The sequence below is a fragment of the Arachis stenosperma genome, chromosome 2, assembly GCF_014773155.1.
Source record: "Arachis stenosperma cultivar V10309 chromosome 2, arast.V10309.gnm1.PFL2, whole genome shotgun sequence".
Lineage (NCBI taxonomy): Eukaryota > Viridiplantae > Streptophyta > Magnoliopsida > Fabales > Fabaceae > Arachis > Arachis stenosperma.
The window spans coordinates 14,028,563-14,035,164 of NC_080378.1; the positions used below are offsets into that span (position 1 = coordinate 14,028,563).

General features: G+C 39.1%; 1 non-coding gene across 1 annotated transcript; it reads left to right on the plus strand.

Annotated features, from left to right (window-relative positions):
- The first annotated feature begins 1,193 nt into the window (after nt 1–1,193).
- LOC130964396 (small nucleolar RNA R71) lies at nt 1,194–1,301 on the plus strand. The gene has a single exon (XR_009080493.1). It is a non-coding gene; the product is annotated as a small nucleolar RNA R71 (small nucleolar RNA).
- Nucleotides 1,302–6,602: the final 5,301 nt, after the last annotated feature.

The window sequence follows — 6,602 nt, forward strand, 5'->3', positions numbered from 1 at the left end:
TTCACACTTGACCCTAAGTCACACAGGGCCTTCTTGAAGGTCATGGTGCCTATGGTACAAGGTATTGAAAATTTTCCAGGATCTTGTCTCTTTTGAGGTAATTTCTGCCTAGAAAAGTCATCCAGTTCTTTGGTGAACAAGGGAGGTTCATCTTCCCAAGTCTCATTTCCAAATAACTTGTTATTTAGCTTCATGATTGCTCCAAGATATTTAGCAACTTGCTCTTCAGTGACATACTCATCCTCTTCAGAGGAAGAATACTTATCAGAGCTCATGAATGGCAGAAGTAAGTCCAATGGAATCTCTATGGTCTCATTTTGAGCCTCAGATTCCCATGGTTCCTCATTGGGGAACTCAGAGGAGGTTGGTGCACGCCCATTGAGGTCTTCCTCAGTGGCGTCCACCTCCTTTCTTTCCTCTCCATATTCGGCCATGGTTATGGCTTTGCACTCTCCTTTTGGATTTTCTTCTGTATTACTTGGGAGAGTACTAGGAGGGAGTTCAGTAATTTTCTTGCTCAGCTGTCCCACTTGTCCTTCCAAATTTCTGATGGAGGACCTTGTTTCATTCATGAAACTTTGAGTGGTTTTGATTAGATCAGAGACCATTGTTGCTAAGTCAGAGGTATTCTGCTTAGAACTCTCTGTCTGTTGCTGAGAAGATGATGGAAAAGGCTTGTTATTGCCAAGCCTGTTTCTTCCACCATTATTGTTATTGAAACCTTGTTGAGGTCTCTCTTGATTCTTCCATGAGAAATTTGGGTGATTTCTCCATGAAGAATTGTAGGTGTTTCCATAGGGTTCTCCTAGGTAATTCACCTCTTCCATTGAAGGGTTCTCAGGATCATAAGCTTCTTCCTCAGATGAAGCTTCCTTAGTACTGCCAGGTGCATTTTGCATTCCAGACAGACTTTGAGAAATCAAATTGACTTGTTGAGTCAATATCTTGTTCTGAGCCAGTATGGCATTCAAAGTGTCAATCTCAAGAACTCCTTTCTTCTGACTAGTCCCATTGTTCACAGGATTTCTTTCAGAAGTGTACATGAATTGGTTATTTGCAACCATTTCAATTAGCTCTTGAGCCTCTGTAGGCGTCTTCTTCAAATGAAGAGATCCTCCAGCAGAGCTATCCAAAGACATCTTGGATAGTTCAGAGAGACCATCATAGAAGATTCCTATGATGCTCCATTCAGAAAGCATGTCTGAGGGACATCTTCTGATTAATTGTTTGTATCTTTCCCAAGCTTCATAGAGGGATTCTCCATCCTTCTGTCTGAAGGTTTGGACTTCCACTCTAAGCTTACTCCATTTTTGAGGTGGAAAGAACTTTGCCAAGAAGGCATTGACTAGCTTTTCCCAAGAGTCCAGGCTATCTTTAGGTTGTGAGTCCAACCATACTCTAGCTCTGTCTCTTACAGCAAAAGGGAATAGCATCAGTCTGTAGACCTCAGGGTCAACCCCATTAGTCTTGACTGTGTCACAGATTTGCAAGAACTCAGCTAAAAACTGATGAGGATCTTCCATTGGAAGTCCATGGAACTTGCAATTCTGTTGCATTAGAGAAACTAATTGAGGCTTAAGCTCAAAGTTGTTTGCTCCAATGGCAGGGATAGAGATGCTTCTCCCATAGAAGTTGGGAGTAGGTGCAGTAAAGTCACCCAGCACCTTCCTTGCATTGTTGGCATTGTTGTTGTTTTCGGCTGCCATGTGTTCTTCTTCTTTGAAGAATTCGGTCAGGTCCTCTAAAGAGAGTTGTGCTTTGGCTTCTCTTAGCTTTCGCTTCAAGGTTCTCTCAGGTTCAGGGTCAGCTTCAACAAGAATGCCTTTGTCTCTGCTCCTGCTCATATGAAAGAGAAGAGAAAAAGAAAGTGTGGAATCCTCTATGTCACAGTATAGAGATTCCTTGAGGTGTCAGAGGAAAAGAAAAGTAGAAGAAAAGAAGGTAGAAGAATTCGAACTTGATTAGATAGAGTTCGAATTGTGCATTAAGAAGGAGTAGTACTCCATAAATAGAAGGGTGTGGGAAGGAGGGAAGAGAATTTTCGAAAATTCAATTAAAAAGATTTTGAAAACATTTTGAAAAACACTTAATTGATTTTCGAAAATAAAAGTGAGAAAGAAATCAAGTGATTTTTGAAAAAGATTTTGAAATTAGAAATTAAAAAGATTTGATTGAAAACTATTTTGAAAAAGATGAGGTTAAGAAGATATGATTAGTTTTAAAAAGATGTAATTGAGAAGATATGATTTGAAAACAATTTTAAAAGATATGTTTTGAAAACAATTTTAAAAGATTTGATTTTGAAAATTAGTGACTTGCCTAACAAGAAAAGATATGATTCAAACATTAAACCTCTCTCAACAGAAAAGGCAACAAATTTGAGATGTTCAATCAAATCATTAATTGTTAGTAAGTATCTTTGAAAAAGGAAAGAAATTGATTTTGAAAACATTTGATTGAAAAGATATGATTTGAAAAAGATTTGATTTTGAAAAACTTTGAAAACTTGAAAAAAAATTGATTTGAAAACAAAATCTTCCCCCTAGCACCATCCTGGCGTTAAACGCCCAGAATGGTATACATTCTGGCGTTTAACGCCCAAAATGCACCCTTTTTGGGCGTTAAACGCCCAACCAGGTACCCTGGCTGGCGTTTAAACGCCAGTCTGTCTTCTTCACTGGGCATTTTGAATGCCCAGCTTTTTCTGTATAATTCCTCTGCAGTATGTTCTGAATCTTCAATTCTCTGTATCATTGACTTGAAAAGACACAAATTAAAAATATTTTTGGATTTTTAATAATCAAAATGCAACAAGAATGAAATAACAATGCATGCAAGACACCAAACTTAGCAGTTTGTATACTACTGACACTAATGAGAATGCATATGAGACACACAAAATACTCAAGTCAATTGAATTCAAAGATTAGAACACGAAAATCATCAAGAATTACTTGAAGACCATTAAGACACATGAATTAATGCATGCAATTGACACCAAACTTAAGATGAGACACTAAACTTAAGCAAGAAACATCAAATATTTTTGGTTTTTATGATTTTGTAATTTTTTTGTGTTTTTCGAAAATTAAGTGGAAAAAGATATCAAAATTCTTAATGAGAATTCCAGGAATCAGTGCAATGCTAGTCTAAGACTCCGGTCCAGGAATTAGACATGGCTTCACAGCCAGCCAAGCTTTCAAAGAAAGCTTCGGTCCAAAACACTAGACATGGCCAAAGGCCAGCCAAGCCTTAGCAGATCACTGCTCCAAAAGCAAGATTGATGAAAATCAACAAGCTCTTGTGATGATAAGTTGAAACCTCGGTCCAATGAAATTAGACATGGCTTCTCAGCCAGCCAGATTTCAACAAATCATCATGAAATTCTAGGATTCACCTTCAAGAATTTCGAAAAAAATAATACCTAATCTAAGCAACAAGATGAACCGTCAGTTGTCCATACACAAACAATCCCCGGCAACGGCGCCAAAAACTTGGTGCACGAAATTGTGATCAATACTTTTCAAAACATAAACAATCCCTAGTAATGGCTCCAAAGACTTGGTGCTCAATACCATGGCATAAACACAACTTCGCACAACTAACCAGCAAGTGCACTGGGTCGTCCAAGTAATAAACCTTACACGAGTAAGGGTCGATCCCACGGAGATTGTTGGTATGAAGCAAGCTATGGTCACCTTGTAAATCTTAGTCAGGCAGACTCAATTGGGTATAAATGATATATGAGTAAAACATAAAGATAAAGATAGAGATACTTATGTATATCATTGGTGAGAACTTCAGATAAGCGCATGAAGATGCCTTCCCTTCTGTCTCTCTGCTTTCCTACTGTCTTCATCCAATCCTTCTTACTCCTTTTCATGGCAAGCTTATGCAAGGGTTTCACCGTTGTCAGTGGCTACCTCCCATCCTCTCATTGGAAATACGTCCCTGATGCTCTGTCACAGCATCGGCTATCCATCTGTCGGTTCTCAATCAGGCCGGAATAGAATCCAATGATTCTTTTGCGTCTGTCACTAACGCCCCGCCCTCAGGAGTTTAAAGCACGTCACAGTCATTCAATCATTGAATCCTACTCAGAATACCACAGACAAGGTTAGACCTTCCGGATTCTCTTGAATGCCGCCATCAGTTCTTGCCTATACCACGAAGACTCTGATCTCACGGAATGGCTGGCTCGTTTGTCAGGTGAGCGCTCGGTTGTCAGGCGATCAACCATGCATCGTGTATCAGGAATCCAAGAGATATTCACCCAATCTAAGGTAGAACGGAGGTGGTTGTCAGTCACACGTTCATAGGTGAGAATGATGATGAGTGTCACGGATCATCACATTCATCAAGTTGAAGAACAAGTGATATCTTGGACAAAGAACAAGCGGAATTGAATAGAAGAACAATAGCAATTGCATTAATACTTGAGGTACAGCAGAGCTCCACACCTTAATCTATGGTGTGTAGAAACTCCACCGTTGAAAATACATAAGAACAAGGTCTAGGCATGGCCGAATGGCCAGCCTCCCAAAGTGATCAAAAGATTCAAAGATCTCAAGATAGCATAAAACGAAGATAGCTACCAAAGTCTACAGATACAATAGTAAAAGGTCCTACTTATAGATAACTAGTAGCCTAAGGTGTACAAAGATGAGTAAATGACATAAAAATCCACTTCCGGGCCCACTTGGTGTGTGCTTGGGCTGAGCAATGAAGCATTTTCGTGTAGAGACTCTCTTTGGAGTTAAACGCCAGCTTTTATGCCAGTTTGGGCGTTTAACTCCCATTTAGGTGCCAGTTCCGGCGTTTAACGCTGGAATTTCTTGAGGTGACTTTGAACGCCGGTTTGGGCCATCAAATCTTGGACAAAGTATGGACTATCATATATTGCTGGAAAGCCCAGGATGTCTACTTTCCAAAGCCGTTGATAGCGCGCCAATTGGGCTTCTGTAGCTCCAGAAAATCCACTTCGAGTGCAGGGAGGTCAGAATCCAACAGCATCTGCAGTCCTTTTGAGTCTCTGGATCAGATTTTTGCTCAGATCCCTCAATTTCAGCCAGAAAATACCTGAAATCACAGAAAAACACACAAACTCATAGTAAAGTCCAGAAAAGTGAATTTTAATTAAAAACTAATAAAAATATACTAAAAACTAACTAAAAGATACTAAAAACATACTAAAAACAATGCCAAAAAGCGTACAAATTATCCGCTCATCATCCCTCAATTTCAGCCAGAAAATACCTGAAATCACAGAAAAACACACAAACTCATAGTAAAGTCCAGAAAAGTGAATTTTAACTAAAAACTAATAAAAATATACTAAAAACTCAACCAAATATACTAAAAACATACTAAAAACAATGCCAAAAAGCGTACAAATTATCCGCTCATCACAACCTTACTGAAATTTTTTAACAAGAGAAGGAGATGGCAGCCGAATCCAACAACAATGCAAGGAGGATGCTTGGTGATTATACTACACCTACTTCCAAGTTTGATGGAAGAAGCATCTCAATTCCCACCATTGGAGCAAACAATTTTGAGCTGAAACCTCAATTAGTTGCTCTAATGCAACAAAATTGCAAGTTTTATAGGCTTCTATCAGAAGATCCCTATCAGTTTTTAACTGAGTTCTTGCAGATTTGTGAGACTGTAAAGACGAATGGAGTAGATCCTGAAGTCTACAGGCTCATTGATGAGCGGATAATTTGTACGCTTTTTGGCATTATTTTTAGTATGATTTAGTTAGTTTTTAGTATATTTTTATTAGTTTTTAGTTAAAATTCACTTTTTTGGACTTTACTATGATTTTTTGTGTTTTTCTGTGATTTCAGGTATTTTCTGGCTGAAATTGAGGGACCTGAGCAAAAATCTGATTCAGAGACTGAAAAGGACTGCAGATGTTGTTGGATTCTGACCTCCCTGCACTCGAAGTGGATTTTCTGGAGCTACAGATACCCAATTGGCGCGCTCTCAAAGGCGTTGGAAAGTAGACATCCTGGGCTTTCCAGCAATATATGATAGTCCATATTTTGCTCAAGATTTGATGGCCCAAACCGGCGTTCAAAGTCACCTTCAGAATTCCCAGCGTTAAACGCCGGAACTGGCACCAAAGTGGGAGTTAAACGCCCAAACTGGCACAAAAGCTGGTGTTTAACTCCAAGAAGAGTCTCTACACGAAAATGCTTCAATGCTCAGCCCAAGCACACACCAAGTGGGCCCGGAAGTGGATTTTTATGTCATTTACTCATCTTTGTAATTCTTAAGCTACTAGTTCCCTATAAATAGGACATTTTGCTATTTGTATTTTCATCTTTGGATCTTAGATCATCTTGAGATCTTTGAATCTTTTGATCACTGGGGGCTGGCCTCACGGCCATGCCTAGACCTTGTTCTTATGTATTTTCAACGGTGGAGTTTCTACACACCATAGATTAAGGTGTGGAGCTCTGCTGTACCTCGAGTATTAATGCAATTACTATTGTTCTTCTATTCAATTCAGCTTGTTCTTATTCCAAGATATTCATTCGCACTCAAGAACTTGATGAATGTGATGATTATGTGACGCTCATCATCATTCTCACTTA